General features: G+C 46.3%; 1 protein-coding gene across 31 annotated transcripts in view; it reads right to left on the bottom strand.

Annotated features, from left to right (window-relative positions):
- Window positions 1–18209, bottom strand: part of epb41l2 (erythrocyte membrane protein band 4.1 like 2) — a 322484-nt gene extending 304275 nt beyond the window's left edge. For 10 of the 31 annotated variants that reach the window (XM_072499166.1, XM_072499165.1, XM_072499181.1 and 7 more), the window contains exon 1: window positions 17986–18207. The gene's annotated coding sequence lies outside the window, so the exon portion shown is untranslated. Of the gene's footprint in view, window positions 1–17657; window positions 17774–17985 lie in introns of all 31 variants that reach the window. The other 21 variants (XM_072499178.1, XM_072499186.1, XM_072499176.1 and 18 more) reach the window with 12 other exon arrangements.
- Between the last annotated feature and the right edge of the window lie 1703 nt (window positions 18210–19912).

The following is a 19912-nucleotide window of genomic DNA, read 5'->3' as shown; positions in this document are numbered from 1 at the left end:
CCCTATTCCCTCCTTTAGGTTGCTCTCTTCGTTTTTCTACACTTCAATTTAATTGGTCAAGGAGACAAGATTATTGGACTCAACCAGACATTCGAGGTCCCAGATGCCCAATTGATGTCACCACGCCATCAACTTGTATTGCTAGCAATTTGCTTCATGAAAATATTACTTTACAAAGGGTGAGGGGGATGATTCCAATTCACTGCACTGGGCACACAGATTTAGCTCCATTGGCTGGATAGTTGGTTTCTGATGCAGAGCGAGGACAACAGCACGGGTTGAATTCACGTGGGCAGCACGGTAGCACAGTGGTTAGCACTGTTACCTCACAGTGCCAGGGTCCCAGGTTCGAGTCCCGGCTTGGGGCACTGTTTGTGCGGAGTCTGCATGTTCTCCCTGTGTCTGCATGGGTTCCCTCCGGGTGCTCCGGTTTCTTCCCACAAGTCCTGAAAGACGTGCTGTTAGGTGATTTGGACGTTCTGAATTCTCCTGTACCCGAACAGGCGTCAGAATGTGGCGACTAGGGGCTTTTCACAATAACCTCATTGCTGTGTTAATATAAGCCTACTTGTGACAATAAAGATTATTATAATTCCCATACCAGCTAAGGCTATTCATGAAGTTCTCACCTTATCAACCTGCCCCTTGCCGAGGTGTGATCCTCAGGTTAAATCACCACCAGTCAGCTGTCGCCCTCAAAAGGGGGCAGCAGCCTCTCGTCATCTGTACGATTGCAACCTTGCCTTTACCTTTTCCGAAATTCCTGGGCCAATAAATCACTATAAAGTGGGGCTTTGAGGAAGGGGTGAAATCACAGTTTCATTATGGCCACTGTATAACACCAAATCTAAAACGGACAGTGACCTAACCATTTATTATAATTAATATTAAGAACAAAGAAAATTACAGCACAGTATTCTGTCCAGCAACCTGTATCTACAATACAACACAGCAGTTTAAAATTGAAGTGGGAAGTGTCCTCCCCTGCCTTAAAAGCCACAGCTGTAAAACTGAGGTTACATCTGAGTGTGAATTAACACCAACATAAATCTGAATAGAGCAAAATGAATAAAACGTTAATTGTTAAAACTACACCCTACTGTAAGTCATAACACAATTACAGTAAAGCCACTGCCCGGTTAATGCCAAAAGTGAAATGGAAACCAAATGAATCCAGTCTGCACAGACATCAATTAGATAACTGAGTCTAGTGGGCTCCATCTTTGAAACTGCGTAAACAGACAGTATATTTTACCCACTCACAGTAATACCACACATAAAACAGTATTGTTGGACAATTCCTGATTGAGATACATAAAACTGAGGGGCATAGATAGTGTGGTTAGAAAGGAACTTTGAACTTTTCCCCTTCACTAAGGGGTCAATAGTTGGAGGCATAGATTTCAGGTAAAGGACAGGTTTAGAGCATGTGTGAGAAAAACCTTTACAACCAGAGGGCAGTTGTAATCTGGAACTTACTGCCTGAAAGGATGGTAGATGCGAGACCCCTTACAGCATTCAAAAAGTATTTAGATGAGCACGTGAAATGCCATAGAATACAAGGCTATGGGCCAAGTGCTGGCAAATGGGAGAGTAGACAAGTGCTTGATGGTCAGCAAAATCATTTGTTTTTGGTTTTTTAAATCATTTACAGGTTGTGGGCATCGCTGGTTAGGCCAGCATTTATTGACCATCCCTAGTTGCCCTTCAGAAGGTGGTGGTGAGTTGCCTTCTTGAACTGCTGCAGTCCTTCAGGTGTAGGTACACCCACTATGCTGTTAGGAAGAGAGTTCAGTGTGTTGCCCCAGCGACAGTGAATGAGCAGCGATATAGTTCCAAGTCAGGGTGGTGAGTGACTTGGAGGGGAGCCTCCAGATGGTGGGGTTCCCAGGTAGCTGCTGCTCTTGTCCTTCTAGATGGTAGTGGTCGTGGGTTTGTAAAGTGTTGACTAAGGAACCTTGGTGAGTTACTGCAGTGCATCCTGTAGCTAGTAAACATGGCTGCCAGTGCTCGTCGGTGGTGGTGGAGGGTTTGAATGTTTGTGGAAGGGGGAGCAATCAAGCGGGGCTGCTCTGTCCTGGATGGTGTCAAGCTTCTGGAATGTTGGTGGAGCTGCTCTCATCCAGGCAAGTGGAGATTATTCCATTACACACCTGCCTTGTGCATTGTAGATGGTGGACAGGCTTTGGAGGGTCTGGAGGCGAGTTACTCTCCATAGGATTCCTAGTCTTTGACCTGCCCTGACAGCTACAGTATTAATGTGGCTGGTCCAGTTTCTGATCAATGGTAACCCTAGGATGTTGATTGTGGGGGATTTAACGATGGTAATGCCATTGAATGTCATGTGGCGGTGGTTAGATCCTCTCTTGTAAGAGATGGTCGTTGTGTGGCACGAATGTAACTTGCCACGTGTCAGACCAAGCCTGGATATTGTCCAGGTCTTGCTGCATTTGGACATGGACTGCTTCATTATCTGACGAGTCACGAATGGTGCTGAACATTGTGCAGTCATCAGCAAACATCCCCACTTTTGACCTTATGATGGAAGGCATTGATGAAACAGCTGAAGATGGTTGGGCCTAGGATGGACCAAAATGCCTTTTTCTGTGCTGTAAAAAAAAAAACTCTACAACTCTAATTACAACTTTATGTCTCCAGACTTCAAAGATGCCTCCACGTACCTCGATACAGTAACACTAGCAATAAAACATTCCCAGAAGTAATTCGCTACATCTGTGTTAGTTATCAAACCACAGAGGTGTACAGTGAATTTTGGTCGCAGTTAACAACCCTTTCACACAAGATATTGCCAACTTACTAGTTCTGAGTTGCCTTTTAATGTATTACATTCTATTATGCTGCCACTCAGATTAGGTTCCTGAGATTCAACTTTTCAATTTGAACATTTTAAACAGGGGGCAGCACGGTGGCACAGTGGAACATTGCTGCCTCACGGCGCCAAGGTCCCAGGTTCGATCCCGGCTCTGGGGCACTGTCCATGTGGAGTTTGCGTGGGTTTCACCCCCACAACACAAAGATATGCAGGATAGATCAATTGGCCATTAAATTTTTTAAACATTTTAAACAGGCATTCATGCCGCGATTGTTGGAACCTACTGGCAGGAGAAACATTCTGAATAATCTGCCATTACTCTATTTTCAAGACTCAATTTAAGCAGTAACTATTAACTTTTGAAATACAGCCAGTAACACAAGATTTATTACTTCACAGCTGAAAGTTGGCCATTAGACACTAGAACTTGGCATACTTACTGCTTGTGCAAGACACAACTTGGTTAGTTGGCTAACAAGCCATACTTTGCACTATTTTCCTTTTGCTGGTGGACGAGTATTGTTTGGCTGTGTAACATTTACTCACCCATAGGGCTGCAGCGACCCCTCGGAGTCTTACATCACCGATCAAATAAAGTTTAGATTAGCAAATACGTACCGACAAAGAAAGATTGACATTTATGTAGCACTTTTCACAACCACTGGACATCTCAAAGCACTTTACATCCAATTAAGTACATTTGAGTTGTAGTCACCATTGCGTAGAAAGCACGACAGGTAATATGCACACAACAAACTCCACAACAGCAATGTGATAATGACTAGATAATCTGTTTTTGACCTATTGATTGAGGGATAAATATTGGCCAAGTTAGCAGCACAACTTCCCTGCGCCTGTTCAAAATAATGTCATGGGATCTTTTACATGTATTCAAGCAGGTAGACCTGTTTACGGTCTCATCCAAAACACAGTGCAGCGCTCCCACAGTACTGCACCAGAGTGTCAGTTTAATCTTTGTATTGAAGCGGTAGGGTGGGACTTCAACCCAAAACCTCATAACTCAGTTATGGCTGGGAGACACTACATAAGGAATTACCAGTTCTATCAACACAGCACATTTGTCCAATTCCAGATTTTCTGCTATGGGGAAGACATCCTACAATGCATCTAGTTCACAATTTACACAACGTACATTTGGATAAATTGGAAGCTCTTATCCAATATTCATTCGAGCTCCCGTAAACTATATAACTACTAGTACTCAAACAGAATGCAACTACTCCTAAACAATGGATCTGAAATAATTCTGGACATGACAGATACTCAAAATATATAAACATAAAAGTCAGAGCAACTACAGGAAACTGCTAATCAAATTGAAAAACTTAAAACATATAACCACAACATATAATACAAAAGAAACAAATGCTGCAATGCAACCAACTCATTTCCTGCAACAAATGCCACAAAGCTACACTGCACAGTCAGGTATGGTATTATCTGTTTAACAGTTTAAAGAAAGCAATATCTTGTAATTATATAGCATATTTAATGTAATGAAACATCCCAAAGGGTTTCACAGGCAGAGTACAAAACAAAATAAGAGACTGAGCCACATAAGGAAATATTAAGTCAGATTATCAGAAGCTTGGTCAATGAGATAGATTTTAAGGACAATCTTAAAAGACTAAAACAGAGTAGAAAGGCAAACAAGTGTAGGGAGGAAATTCCAGAGCTTGGGGCCTAGGCTACTGAAGGCATGGCCACCACTGATGGAGCAATTAATATCAAGGATGCTCAAGAGACCAGAATGAGCACTGCACATATTCCACACAATGTGGGATAGAGGAGATTACAACATTGGGAAGAGAGGCCATGGAGGGATTTGAAAACGAGTACAATAATGTTGAAATCAAATGTTGTTTGACTGGGAGCCAACGTAAATCAGCAAGTACAGAGATGATAAGTTAATGGGACTTGACATGATTTAGAACATGAGCAGCAGAGTTTTGGTTGACCTTTAGGTTTACAGAGCATAAAATGGGGGAAGCCAGCTGACACTATTGGAATACTCAGTCCAAGGCAGGGGCAAAGCTGGATGATGTTAGGGAGGTGGGAATAGACAGTCTTCTTGATGGCAGGAATATTAGGTCAGAAACCCACCTGAGTTGGTATAATACCAAGGTTGCAAACAGTCTGGTTTCACCTCAGATGGCTGCCAGGGAAGGGATAGCATCAGTAGCTAAGGAATTGAGTTTGGAACAGGGACTGTAATTAATAGTTTCAGCCTTCCCAATATTAGATTGGAGGAAATTTCTGCTCACCCAGTACTAGATGTCAGATAAGCAATCTGATAATTAAGAGACCATAGAGGAATTGGGACATGCGATTCTTTGCTCCTCAGATACTAAAACAATCCATGTCCATATGCAGCAAGACCTGGAAAATATTCATGCCTCGGCTGTCAAGTGACAAATAACATTCACTCCACACAAGTACCAAGTTTTCAACAAGAAAGAATTTAATAATTTCCCCTCATCATTGAACAACATTATCATTGCTGAATTCCCCACCATCAACATCCTGGGAGTTACCATTGACCAAAAATTAAACTGGACCGGCCACACAAATACTGTAGCTAAAAGAGGCTACAGTATAGAGGCTACAGTATACAGCTAGAACCTCTATTCTACAGTGGGCAATTCACCACCTGACTCCCAAAAGCCTGACCACCACATAAAAGGCACAAATCAAGGGCATAGTGGAATATTCCCCACTTGCCTGGATGAACTCAGCTCCAATAACACTCAAGCTCTACATTATCCAGGCAGCCATAAGAAAATATGCAAATCAGCCCACTGAATCGACAACCTATCTCACCAGCTTAAACATTCACTCTATCCTCCACCAATGCACTGCAGCAACTCACCAAGTGTCTTCCAATCTCAACCACCTTGAAGGGCAGCAGATGCAAGGGAACACCATCAAGCTCCCCTCCCAACCACACATCACGTACATCACCATTCTTTAACCACTGCTGGGTCAAAATCCTGGAACTCCCTTCCTAACAGCACTCAGAAAGAGTACCCTACCCAGGCCCACCTAACTGTTGGACACTAAGGGGCAATTTAGCATGGCCAATCCACCTAGCCTGCATACCTTTGGACAGAGAGGAAACCAGAGGAAACCCACGCAGACATGGGGGGAATGTGCAAACTCCACACAGATTGGAGAAGCTGGGCTGTTCTTCCCGAGGAAGGTTGACAGGAGACTTGATTAGGTGTTCAAAATCATGAAGTGTTTAGACAGAGTAGATAGAGAGAAACTGTTCTCATTGGTGGAAGGTTCAAGAACCAGAGGACACTAATCTAAGATGTACGACAAAGTAACTAGTGGGGTGATAAGGGAAAACATTTTTTTTGATGCAGCAAGAGGTTGGGATCAGGAATGCAGTGCCTGAGTATGTGGTGGAGGCAAATTCAATCAGCACAACCGGTCACATGAATGGTCTCCTCCTGTGCTGTAACCATTCTATAATCCTATGATTCAATCTGGAGGGACAAAGAGTCTTCATAATTAGCTTTTAATAATTGTACTTAGAAAGATGTGGAGCAGAGGAGCATCCAGCTCCTCATTCAATATGAAGCACAGGAAACCAAGACATGAGCTCTGCTTTTCTGAAACTGGATACATTGGAGACACAAGTGAAGAGTGCCACTGATGGTGGCCGAGGATCAGCTAATGGCCGAGGAAGCCAAGAAATTTTACCTAATTTAGCTTTAGCTATACACATTGTTCAACATGCCAACACAAACAAAGGTTAGAAAATACTTTGCAGCTGTTGCCATTTACTACAATCGACCTCTTTCGCACTGTATGAGATCAGACATTGATTTTTTTTCTGACACTGCTGCATTGTAAACCAGCTATTTATATCACTTAATTGGTCTTCAAATAGAATATTCAATATATGAAAATGATTAGTTAAGTTCATTATTAGGTGACGGTGGGGGTAGGAGCTGAGGATAGAACTTTGTGGGGAGTGCGCTGGAGTGAGATTATGCACCGGGTGAATTCAACATCATCCATCATCCTGTGTCAGGATGAGTCTGATAGAGTTTAAGGTCGTGCATACGGTCCTTATGATGCGGGCGCTTATGAGCAGGTTCTTCCCTGAGCTAGAGGACAAATGTGAGAGTGCGCAAGAGTGCCTACCAACCACATCCATTTGTTTTGGTCTTGCCCGAAACTAGGGGGATTTTGGACATGGCTCCTTAAGACACTATCAGAGAATGGTGCCCATTGGTGGCAATCTTCGGAGTTTTGAGCTACCAGAGCTATTGGAAGGGAGGTGGGCCAATGTCGTGGTCTTCGCCACTGACTGCCCAGTGGTGAATACTATTGGAATGGAGATCGGCGGCACCGCTGAGGGCGTCAGCGCAATTGGAGGATATAGAACATACAGTGCAGAAGGAGGCCATTCGGCATATCGAGTCTGAACCGACCCACTTAAGCCCTCACTTCCACCCTATCCCCGTAACCCAATAACCCCTCTTAACCTTTTTGGTCACTAAGGGCAATTTATCATGGCCAATCCACCTAACCTGCACATCTTTGGACTGTGAGAGGAAACCGGAGCACCCGGAGGAAACCCACGGTGAGAACGTGCAAACGCCGCACAGACAGTGACCCAGCAGGGAATCGAACCTGGGACCCTAGCGCTGTGAAGCCACAGTGCTATCCACTTGTGCTACCGTGCTGCCCATTCACTTGTGCTACTGTGCTGCCCATCCACTTGTGCTACCGTGCTCCCCTGGCGGAGTTCCTACAATTGGAAAAAAGTTCACTCTTAAGAGGGTCAGAGAAGGGGTTTTACGTTAAGGTAGAGACTGATCTGGTCTCTATTCAAGGACCTGTTTGATGCCAGCAGGTTGGGGGGGGGGGGGGGGGGTGCATTGTGTCAGTTAAGGGGAGAAAATGGGGAAAATTACAAACGGTTGGTAATTTGGTTGTGTCTTTGGATGAAATGAAATGAAAATCGCTTATTGTCACAAGTAGGCTTCAAATGAAGTTACTGTGACAAGCCCCTAGTCCCCACATTCCGGCGCCTGTTACGGGATGACTATGTGATTCGGTGATTGGGTTTGGAATTAAAAGTTAGTTCTTGGGTGACTTTTCAAACAGTTATGACCAAATTAAACAGATCAAACTACCAGTTAAAAAAAGTATTAAGTAACACCTTTCAACTGTTGTTCCCAACATTCAATAATTGTTCTTAAAAAGTCTAGTTTGCTGTTTTAAGATGTGGTGAAGATCGTGATGAAACGGTAAAGAGTGTCCGAGACCTAAAACTGCCAAGCAAAACAGTGCCTAGTATTATGACAAGCTACAGTAGCATTGCTTGCCCCTCATTTTTTGAATAATCGGGCCCAATCACATACATGCCGAGCAACTCTAGTAACTATAAACATTTCTTTCCAAATTAGTTAGAACCAACAGTGCAAATGGAGGCCATTAGGCCCATTGAGTCTGAACCAAACCTCTGAAAGTGCACACCACCTAAGCCGAATCCTTTGCCCTATCCCTGCAACTCCACCTAACCTCTTGGATACTATGGGGCAATTTAGCATGGCCAATCCACCTAACCTGCACATCTTTGGACTGTGGGAGGAAACCAGAGCACCTGGAGGAAACTCACGCAGACACAGGGAGAAAGTGCAAACTCCACACAGATCGTCAACAAAGGCCGGAATTGAACCAGGGTTCCTGGCGCTGTGCTAACCACTGTCCCGCCGGTTTCTATTTCAAATCATACCTGTATCAGAATAAAACAGCTACAATTCCAAATTGGTAATTGTAGAACTTAGTGTTGTTAGTAGATTTAACTAGCATGCATTTACACAAAGATTTGCTGTAAGCACAAAACCAGAGCCCTACCTGACAAGAGCAAAAGAGATATGCCCCAGAGCAGACTTGCATAGATTTGATGTCATATGTAATGTCAACCCGAATTTATAAGGCGTTCGGAGGCTCCACCTGGCTCTGCTGAACACTTGATAAACCATGGATGTAAATGTTGAAAGCAGTATTTCCTCCCACCCATTCTCTAAATAACTGGTTTCCAAAGGTTTTTGTCTAGAGTTCCCCTGCAGATGTCAATACTTGCAAGAAAACTCATCTAAACTCCCAGACAGTACCAAATACACAAAATAAAAACATAAACATTACATGTTATACAGAAGACAAAACAGCAAGAGGATAGCAAGTCACTAAATACAGAAATCCATTGGCAGCATAGGCTTCTGGGACCCCTACAGGTCAAAGTACCAGAATTTTTAAATCTATGCTCTAAACATTTAAACTGTTAACAACACTATTCAGGGCTCCATCCTCAGCAGGGCCATTAACAATTTCAGTTGGACTTCCGGTTGCGGCTATGCGGAGCTAAGTTGCACTTTCGGCAGCTCCCACAAAAAACGGACTTTTGGGCTCTTTTCAGGGCCCCAACAGCATTTTTTCGACGTTTTCCGCTGTGGGAAGGAGAGTACAATAGTTCCCAGACAGTATATGGCTTGTACCAGGAGCGGGGCAACTAAAAAAGTGGTGCTGGACCCGAAGAAGGTGCGAGGGAAGAACAACAAAATGGCGGCGGGCGGGGACCAGGCAGCGTGGATGCAGTGGGCGCAGGAGCAACAGGAGGTTATCCAGCGCTGCTTCAGGGAGATTAAAGCGGACTTGCTGGAGCCGATGAAGGCTTCTATCGATAATCTGCTGGAGACACAGACGGCCCAGGGGGGTGGCGATCCGCGAGGCCCGACAAAAGATCTCCGACAATGAGGACGAGATCTTAGGCCTGGCGGTAAAGGTGAAGGCACACGAGGCGCTCCACAAGAAATGGCAGGAGCGGTTCGAGGAGATGGAGAATCGGTCGAGGCGGAAGAACTTGCGGATTCTGGGCCTCCCGGAAGGGCTGGAGGGGTCAGCCGTGGGGGCCTATGTGGTCACCATGTTGAACTCGCTGATGGGAGCAGGGTCCTTCCAGGGGCCCCTGGAGCTGGAAGGGGCCCATAGAGTGCTGGCGAGGAGGCCCAAGGCTAACGAGCCTCCACAGGCAGTGCCGGTGCGGTTTCATCGGTTCGCTGATCGGGAGTGTGCGCCCAGGTGGGCCAAGAAGCAGAGGAGCAGCAGGTGGGAGAACACGGAGGTTCGAATATACCAGGATTAGAGTGCGGAGGTGGCGAAGAGGGGGGCCGGGTACAATCGAGCGAAGGCGGTGCTGCACAGGAAGGGGGTGAAGTTTGGCATGTTGCAGCCGGCGCGACTGTGGATCACCTACAAGGACCGGCACCATTATTTTGAGTCTCCGGAGGAGGTGTGGGCCTTTGTTCAGGCCGAGAAGTTGGACACAGATTGAGGGTCGGGATGGGCGTTTGGGGATTGCGGTTGATATGTTACTTTTTGAGGGGGGGTCCTTTGCTCTTGTTTTTTTTTCTTTCTGCTTCGGTGAGGTGGTTAGGGCGGGTTGGGCACTGCTTTGGTTGGGTTGGTCAGGGGGGCTCTTGGAGGGGGGTAAACAAATGGAACAGGGATGGATGGCCGGCAGCGAGATGGGGCCCCGCGGGGGAGGGGGAGGCCCGCGTCAGGGGTGAGGGGACTGGGCCTGGAAAAGGAGTTGCGTCATAGGTGGCGGGGCCGTGTAGGTGGAAAGCGTGGGCTTTTTCCTCGCGCTGAAAACTGGAGGGGGCGGGGCCGGGAAGCGAGGGTTGTTTCCCACGCTTGGGATGGAAGGGGGAGGTGGAGAGCCTGCGGATGGGGAATGGAAGAGGAGGGTGCGTCACACAATGGGAGGAGTCGAAGCAGAGGAGAGAGTGTCCGGGGTCAGCAGGAGTGAGCTGACTTGCGGAAGTGCAATGGGGGGAGTAAAGCAGCAAGGATGGGTCCCAGCCAGGCCCGGGGGGGGGGGGGGGGGGGGGGGGGTGCCTTATCCGGCTGATAACCTGGAATGTAAGGGGACTGAACGGGCTGGTCAAGCGGGCCCGCATGTTCGTGCACCTGAGGGGGCTGAAGGCGGATGTGTTTATGCTCCAGGAGACACACCTGAAGGTGGAAGACCAGGTAAGATTGAGGAAAGGGTGGATAGGACAGGTGTTTCACTCGGGGCTGGATGCCAAAAATCGAGGGGTGGTGATCTTGATGGGAAAGAAGGTGTCGTTCGAGACGTTGAGCATTGTGGCAGACAATGGCGGTAGGTATGTAATGGTAAGTGGTAAGCTGCAGGGAGAGAGGGTGGCACTGGTCAATGTGTATGCCCCGAACTGGGACGATGCGGGTTTTATGCGGCGCATGTTGGGTCGGATCCCAGACTTTGAAGTGGGAGGCCTGATAATGGGGGGAGACTTTAACACGGTGTTGGATCCGGCACTGGATCGCTCCAGGTCTAGGACGGGTAGGAAGCCAGCGGCTGCTAAGGTGCTGAGGGGGTTTATGGACCACACGGGAGGGGTGGACCCTTGGAGATTTGCAAGGCCGGGGGCTAGGGAATTTTCATTCTTCTCACATGTCCATGAAGCTCATTCCCAGATCGACTGTTTTATTTTGAGCTGGGCACTGATAGCGAGAGTAGAGGATACAGAGTACTCGGCGATAGCCATTTCAGATCACGCCCCGCATTGGGTGGACTTAGAGCTGGGGGAGGAGAGGGACCAGCACCCGTTGTGGCGCTTGGAGGCGGGGCTGTTGGCGGACAAGGTGGTGAGTGAGCAGGTCCGAGGAAGCATAGAGAGGTACCTGGAGGCCAACAATAACGGGGAGGTCCAAGTGGGGATGGCATGGTAGGCGCTGAAGGCTGTGCTTAGGGGAGAGCTGATCTCCATCAGGGCGCACAAGGAGAGGAGGGAGCAGAGGGAGAGGTTGGTGGGGGAGATGGTGAGGGTAGACAGGAGGAAACCAAGAGATGGTTAAATAGCAGAAGTGACAATGGTCAACAAGATGTTCAAGGAGAGAAATCAAGGTCGCGAAAACCAGGGACCTTCAAATTCAATCTCACCTATTTCACATATTTGCTCACATAGGCTGGACATCGTAATATTGTTCCTGCCAGCTTATTATGGATGAGGTGAAGTGACAACATTTTCTATGCGGTTTGTTAACTGGACACATGTTTGGAGCTTGGGAAATAAAACCAGGCTTCTCTGATGACACTTAAAAAGGTAGCTAGCAGATCTGTGTGACGTTTAAATTGACAGCAGACACCAGGGTAACTTGGAAATTAGAAGATGTCTGCAAGAGGTCCAGAAATGATGGAGGCCTTGGACCAGAAAGTAGACAGGAGAATGGAGAACGAGATAGTGCTCCAGGCGTTACCTCTGCCAATGAGAAGAGTTGGTTGAGGAAGTCAATGCTCAGAGCTCAGCTCCAAGAACCTGGCTTCAATTTTGAATAAAGGTTTCATGTCCTCAGCAGATAAGTTCAGAATTTGATCTCTCACCTCCATTACTCACTCCTCACATCTACAGACACACTACTCCCAATACTTCTTCCCTTCACTTTTGACTGCTAATCCTCCATCTCTCTTATATCCAAACCTTCTACAAAGCATCTTTGGTATTGTAATAGGTCAATTCAAAACAGCTCGCAAGATTGTTGCCAACACATCCCCTTCTTCATGCAGAAGAAAACCACAGATAACATGCAGCACGATCATATGAAGTAGAGCCTGCCTGCAAACTCTTACCATACTGGAAGACAATGTCTTGGCAATCATCGCCAGGACTAAGTTATGGCCACGGCAAAAGGCAATGCAGCAAATGTCAGAGTTTCTTATATTTTTCTTTTTTCAATGAACTTTTTTGTGTCTATCTCACTTTGAGGGGTCAGTGTACCAAAGATGGCCAGTGGGTATAGACCAGAACTGATAGAACTGGGCAGTCTGCCAGTAAACTTGCGCGAAATGGCTCAGATCATTAAAGATTCCAGCTCCAATCTGTTCTGGGGCTTTGCACAGAGCATTCTGTCTCCGTTGTTCGCACAATGTGCTACTTCTGCTCATGAATTCAGGGAATGGTATCGCTTATATCGAGAAACATACCAGGCTGGTGACGGGGACGACGAAAGGCAGCGCAACTGCCATTTACGGCACCTCAGACCCAAGGGAAGTCTACAATAAAAGCAAAACCCAAGGTGCATTTGTTCTGAGCTGCTTCATTCCATTCATTGGGAACATGATGACCTATTGATACAGCCAAATATTGCTGTAGTCTGGAACAACCGCAGGGGTAAAAGTTAACAACCATGCTGATGTTGATAGCTACAGCAGCATTGTTCACACCCACGTTTGGGGCTCTAGTTGAACTGCACGAAATGATACAGATCCTCTTTGGTGAAGCACAGGCACTGTATACATTGCACCTCTTAAGTATTTTTATTTTTTTAAATAAAGTACCCAATTATTTATTATTTCCAATTAAGGGGAAATTTAGCGTGGCCAATCCACCTAACCTGCACATCTTTGGGTTGTGGCGGTGAAACCATATATTCGGGGAGGTGCAAACTCCACACGGACAATGACGCAGGGTCGGGATTCGAACCCAGGTCCTCAGCGCTGTAGGTAGCAGAGCTAACCATTGCACCTAAGTACGTTGAGGTATGAGAATGTTCCCCGAAACCAATTGGAATCGAAACCTCCTGAACAGAGCATTACTCTCACACTACCAGCCATATTCCCCCGCTGCCACAGCTAGAGCTGATCCCTTTAAATAGCATCAAGATTAGCCTGATTTTTTTTTTCATGGAGCTACAGGTACAGTAGGGAAGAGAAATTTTATTTTTAAAAGTGCTGCAAGAAATTAACAACCATGGTGATGTTGATAGCTACAGCAGCATTGTTCATAAATGAGGATTTTGTATATTTATTAATCTGCATGTTTTCAAGTTGTACCTGAATTTTGCCATATATTTGGAGCATTCTTTTTTTCCAGATCTACTCAGTACTCTGAACATTTGTGTCAGTGCTGCCTCCTACTTTCACCAAGATGCAGGATGTTTCATACTTCAAATTTCCACCCGTTGCTTTACTTTTGCAAAGCCAATTTCTAACTCTTCCCTTTCCAGGCTGGATGTGCATTCCACTGACATCGATTACAATCGCATTGACTCTCACAGGTACTTGGATTATTTTTCCTCCACTCCACTTCCTCCAAACAACTTGCATTTATACAGTGTTACTTAACATTGTGAAATGTCTTGACAGAGCTCATGGCAGCATTATCAAACAAAATTTGCAACCACTCCATTCTTCCCTTCTCCCAGTATTTTAATCCGATCATATCTGCTACGCTGCCACTATCCACATTTGATCTTTGGAAATTTACTCTGCTGGAATCCTCGCTACCATACCATGAAGGCCCAAGGAATCCAACATCTGAGCACTAACCTGCCCACTTGTCACTCTTACTGACAATCTTCCTCGAAAAGTAGGAAGTCCATCGCTTCTCAGCCTTTTGGCTGTGATCAAGCATCAGAATAGGCCCAAGATGAAGTGCAATGCCTTTTTTGTCAGCTTGGATCTTTTCATATGTCACTCTTGTGGAGACCATGAATTGGGTTCAATTTGAATTGGTTTCTGTTCCAAGCAATGAGATGAATTAATGGTTTGCCCTGTCCACTGTGCACATTGGCTTTGTAACTTGAAGGATGGGATAAAAAATATACACAGCTCAGTTATGTCTTTGCAGAGAGGCCAAACCCAATTAACTGAACACTTGTGTGTGCAAGTGTAACTTCAAGCTCCCTTGCACATTACACAAATTTTATGTTCCACTCCTGGCTCTGTCTTTGGCCTTCTATCTGGTTACAAGGAAGGTAGAGGAATGCTTTGCACTCTGTCTTCAATCTAAAACTAACAATCTAAAACTTTATAATTTCTGAAAAAGTGAGGATAGCGTCAGATGGGTGTGCCACTGTTTGAATGGTTGGGGCATGGGGGGGGGGGGCTGTGGTGGTGGTAAATAAAGAAGTTCACTGAAGATAGCTCTGCAGCCTGTACTGCAAAGAATCTGCCAAGCTCCAACTGACTCTAGTCAGGTTAGCTGAAATGTCATTACTTCATTATTCCAAAATAGACATATAAAAAAGTACTGCATAAGAGTAAGGATAGATGATTTAAAATGTGGATTGAATTGTCTTTGTGCATCATGCTCCAATTAACCCATGGCTTCTAGGCCACTATGCCAAAATACATTAAGTTCTGAGCCTCAGTGTGCATTGCTGGACAATTGATTAATGTATTTTAAAATATTTTCATTCAAAATACAGATCAAATCACATTTTCATAATAAAACATATAGAAGCAGAATCTACATGACACTCATATATATGTAATAGTTTAGCAGGAGAAAACACAAGGTTATAGACTTTCATAGAATTTACAGTACAGAAGGAGGCCATTCGGCCCATCGAGTCTGCACCGGCTCTTGGAAAGAGCACCCTACCCAAGCCCACACCTCCACCCTATCCCCATAACCCAGTAACCCCACCCAACACTAAGGGCACTTTTGGACACTAAGGGCAATTTAGCATGGCCAATCCACCTAACCTGCACATCTTTGGACTGTGGGAGGAAACCGGAGCACCCGGAGGAAACCCACGCACACACGGGGAGAACGTGCAGACTCCGCACAGACAGTGACCCAAGCCGGAATCGAACCTGGGACCCTGGAGCTGTGAAGCAATTGTGCTAACCACCATGCTACCGTGCTGCCTGTTAATCCTCCGACCCCATTAAATAATGAGAACTTCCATTGTTTTATTGTTCTGAGGAGGACACAAAGTTGACAGTGGGGATAAAGCTCAGACACACGCATGCAAGCAGCTTCCATAAGAATCCTGAGAACACCATTAAATTCAACTTCATCACCTCTCAATTACTACTGTGCGAACAAAACGCATTGGCTAACGAAACACTGGCACGACCACGATCAGGTTCGTCATTTCACAAAAAATTTGATCTATCTCTCTACAGCTCCCTGCACGGGGTTGAATGACAATATCTTATTTCAACATTTTATTTCAACTGCATTAGTTTGAGTTTCAAAGCCCTATTCATTTGCAAGAGCACCAATTTTTAACCCCCATATAATAATAATCATTATTGTCACAAGTAGGCATACATTAACACTGCAATGAAGTTACTGTGAAAAGCCTCTGGTCACCACATTTCGGCGCCTGTTCGGGTACACAGAAGAAGAATTCAGAATGTCCTTTCGGGACTTGTGGGAGGAAACCGAGCACCCAGCGGAAACCCAAGATGTGCAGACTCCACACAGGCAGTGACCCAAGCCGGGAATGGAACCTGGGACCCTGGAGCTGTGAAGCAACAGTGCGACCCACTGTGCCAACGCACCGCCCATCATCCACACTTGTCACTTCCAGAGTCAATTTAAAACTCCAAGCTCAATCCTCTGTGGACTTCATCCCATCCCAAACTTAACCATTTGCAGCTATTGCATATCAAGTCCCACCCACCCATCATTCCTGAAATTGTTGCTCTTCGTAGGTTTCCCATTCTCCAGCAAATGGATTTAAGAATCCTATCACAAATCCCATCACCACCTTCTACCTCCAATAACTTACTCAAACCTCAGTATGCACTCACTCTGGCCTGCTGTGTTCTCCTCCAAGCCTTCCAATTCATTTATCAGTTTCTGAACTTAAGCAACAAGTGTGGAAGCGTCTAAGACCTTCTGCCTTCCTTATGTAACGGTGTCTTGTCAGTTGCGGCATTTAAAGCAGTCAGTCAATCCGCTGTTAAAGACCCAACTTCTCATGCCTTCAAAAGCTCCTGTCGCTTTTATTTTACCTGTCTAACTTTTTCTTCCACTGTCCCAGTGAAGTGATTTGGGTCGTATTGCTGTGTTACAATCTTTATACAAGAACAAGCTGATGCTGCTAAAAAAAACTAACTTCAAAAGGAGCAGAACAACGATTCTGTAAATGCACCTGTACACATGAATATAGTGAGAAAAACAATAGCTGAGTTCCTTCTGTCAGAAAATGCATCTCAATCTGAATACGTTATCGTCTTGTGCCGAATACATCGCTTATTAATCTCGTCCCCCACATACAAAATTACATTCGAAATGAAAGCGTGTGTTGTTCAACAGCACTTGGCTCCACTGCATAGTGCGAACGAAATATACTAACGTTTCACGGTGGAACAAAAAGTGGGTGTAGTACTTAAAATTGAATGCGGAAAGGTGACAATGAAGACTGGACGCAGTTCTTTGGGGAGTGCATAATTAATGGGGAAATCTAAAAGCAACAAGTTGCTTGGACCAAATAACTGGCGGTACGGTTCAGGAGCCAAGGAACGAGACTCGGGCTGGAGTCAACTCGCTCCTTGAAAAATATGGGATCGGATTCACACACCTTAAAAACACAGCGCTGACACCAATTTTTAAAAATGCAATTATTTATTCCGCTTAAACCTCACCCGCCAAGAAGGGTTATTGAAATCCAGTGCTATCTCTTGCACGAACGCTCTACAAGCTTCAGTAATCTGCACATGCAAGCTGTTGCATGGTCTTGTCACAGAACAGCGAACACCGAATTTACAAATACACAACCGAGCAAACATTTCACACAAAAATCTTCAATAAATAAAGTTGTTTTGAAAATAATCGTTCTCAGCAAATCTCAGTGTGAATGTGGGCGAGATAAATATTAGCAGCGGGTCTTTAAAAGCGGATTGACTGACTGCTCTAAATGCCGCAACTGACAAGACACCGTTACACAGCCAGCAACAAAAACGGAGAAACACGCTCAGAAAGATAAACACCTAACATTTACTGTTAAAAACAAAACTCACCTTCCCCTCTATCAACACAAATCATATGCAGGAGTTGGGTTGGTGGACGCACACTCTTTAGGGGGCATTTGTTTCCGCGTTTTACTGTTTGGCAATGCAAGACACGCATCCTAAACCTTCCATTTAATTGGGTGGAGGTGGGGGTAAAGAGAATATGAAAATAAAACCGAATAAAACAGTAAAAATCAGAGATCTCCGCTCAAAATGGCGCCAGCGCTGCCGGGGAGAGGCAGACAACGGGAGGAAAAGCCCCCCGGAGAAAGTGCGGGCACCGCTCATGTCCCATCACCGGCAACCCGTCCCCGTCCTCCAGCCCCGCGGCGGTTACCTTGCACAGAGGCGATGGCTCTCCTCCCGTTGCTGCAGCGTTGGTTCGCCCGCCCGCCTGGCCAGGAGGTCGCTCCCTCCCTCGGTGCCGACAGCGGGTAAACACACCCCGCGCGCACTCACAATCCACACTTGAAATTTCCCTCGAGCGCGCGCTAAACTGATTCAGCTTCCACGGCGGCTCAGGGGGGCGGGGCCGAGCGGCGGGCACCAGACCGACCCACTGAGGGGGCGGGTTGGGGCCGGGCGGCTGACATCATACCCGCCGATAGGGCGGGGCTTATCCGCTGACATCAGACCCAGTGGGGGCGGGGCTTGTGGTCAGCGCGGGGCTTGTGGTCAGCGCCGAGCTCCGCCTGGTTGGTCATTGTCGCCCTCGGACAAGAGCGTTGGCTGCGACGACAACACCACCTACCCGGGCCCCTTTTACCCAGCATCAGATGCACTGTAACTACACTTCGACAAATTTCATGGAGAGCATGCAAATCGAACACACATGCATGCCATATATCTCAACAAATGACATAAATTGTACCGCTTGATCCCTTTGGCCCCAAGAGCTACATCTAATTCCTTCTTGAAATTACAGAGCAATTATGTGTGGGAACGTGTAGTTTGATTGAGACAAGCAGGAAAGGTGAGGGAGAAACCCCTCACTGTCCAGAGACAGTAACAGGCTCGGGAGGGAAACAGGAAAACAACACAATTTCACCCCACCAGCCTCTGAATTCAAAGGGTCATCCTCTGCCATTTCCGCGAACTCCAGCATGATGCCACCATCAAATACATCTTCCCCGCCCTACTGTCAGCATTTCATGTGAACCGTTCCCGATGTGACACTCTGGCCCACTCTTCAGTCACCACCAACACTACATTCTGTTCCCAGACACCTCCTCATGAAATCATAGGAGGTGTAACACCTACACTTTTACCGCTACTCTCATTGTCCAAGGCCCCAAGCACTACTTCCAGGTGAAATAGGGATGTGCTTGCACTTTCTTCAATTTCAACACCATCCAGGATAAAGCAGCCCGCTTGATTGCCACCCCTTCAACAAACATTCAAAGCCTCCACCACCGACGAACAGTGGCAACCATATGTATGATCTACAAGATGCACTGCAGGAATTTGAAACGGTTCCCTAGACAGCACTTTCCAAACTCCCATCTACACGGTAGCACAGTGTTTAGCACAGTTGCTTCACAGCTCCAGGTTCGATTCCCGGCTTGGGTCACTGTCTGTGCAGAGTCTGCACATTCTCCCCGGGACTGCGTGAGTTTCCTCTGGGTGCTCTGGTTTCCTCCCACAGTCCAAAGATGTACTGGGTAGGTGCATTGGCTATGCTAAATTGCCCCTAGTGTCCAAAAAAGGTTAGGTGGGGTTACGTGTGGAGGTATGGGAAAAGGTGCAGGTGTAGGCTTCGTTAGGCTGCTCTTTCCAAGGGCCGGTGAAGACTCGATGTGCCGAATGACCACCTTCTGCACTGTTAAAAAAAAATCTATGATCTAGAAGGACAAGAACAGCAGATACCTGGAAATCCCACTACCTGGAGGTTGCCCTCCAAGTCACTCACCACCCCAACATTTTTTAAATTCATTTTTAGGGGACGTGGACGCCGCTGGTTAGGGCAGCATTTATTGCCCATCCCTAGTTGCCCTTCAGAAGATGGTGGTGAGTTGCCTTCTTGAATCACTGTAGTCCTTCAGGTGTAGGTACGCCCACTGTGTTGTGAGGGAGGGAATTTCAGGATGTTGCCCCAGTGACAGTGAAGGAACGGCGATATATTTCCATGCCAGGGTGGTGAGTGACTTGGGGGGGAGCCTCCAGGTGGTTGGGTTCCCAGGTATCTGCTGCTCTTCTCCTAGATGGTAGCAGTCGTGGGTTTGGAAGGTGCTGTCTAAGGAACCTTGGTGAGTTACTGCAGTGCA

Source organism: Scyliorhinus torazame, chromosome 4 (genome assembly GCF_047496885.1).
Source record: "Scyliorhinus torazame isolate Kashiwa2021f chromosome 4, sScyTor2.1, whole genome shotgun sequence".
Lineage (NCBI taxonomy): Eukaryota > Metazoa > Chordata > Chondrichthyes > Carcharhiniformes > Scyliorhinidae > Scyliorhinus > Scyliorhinus torazame.
This window is presented reverse-complemented; position numbering and strand designations above follow the sequence as displayed.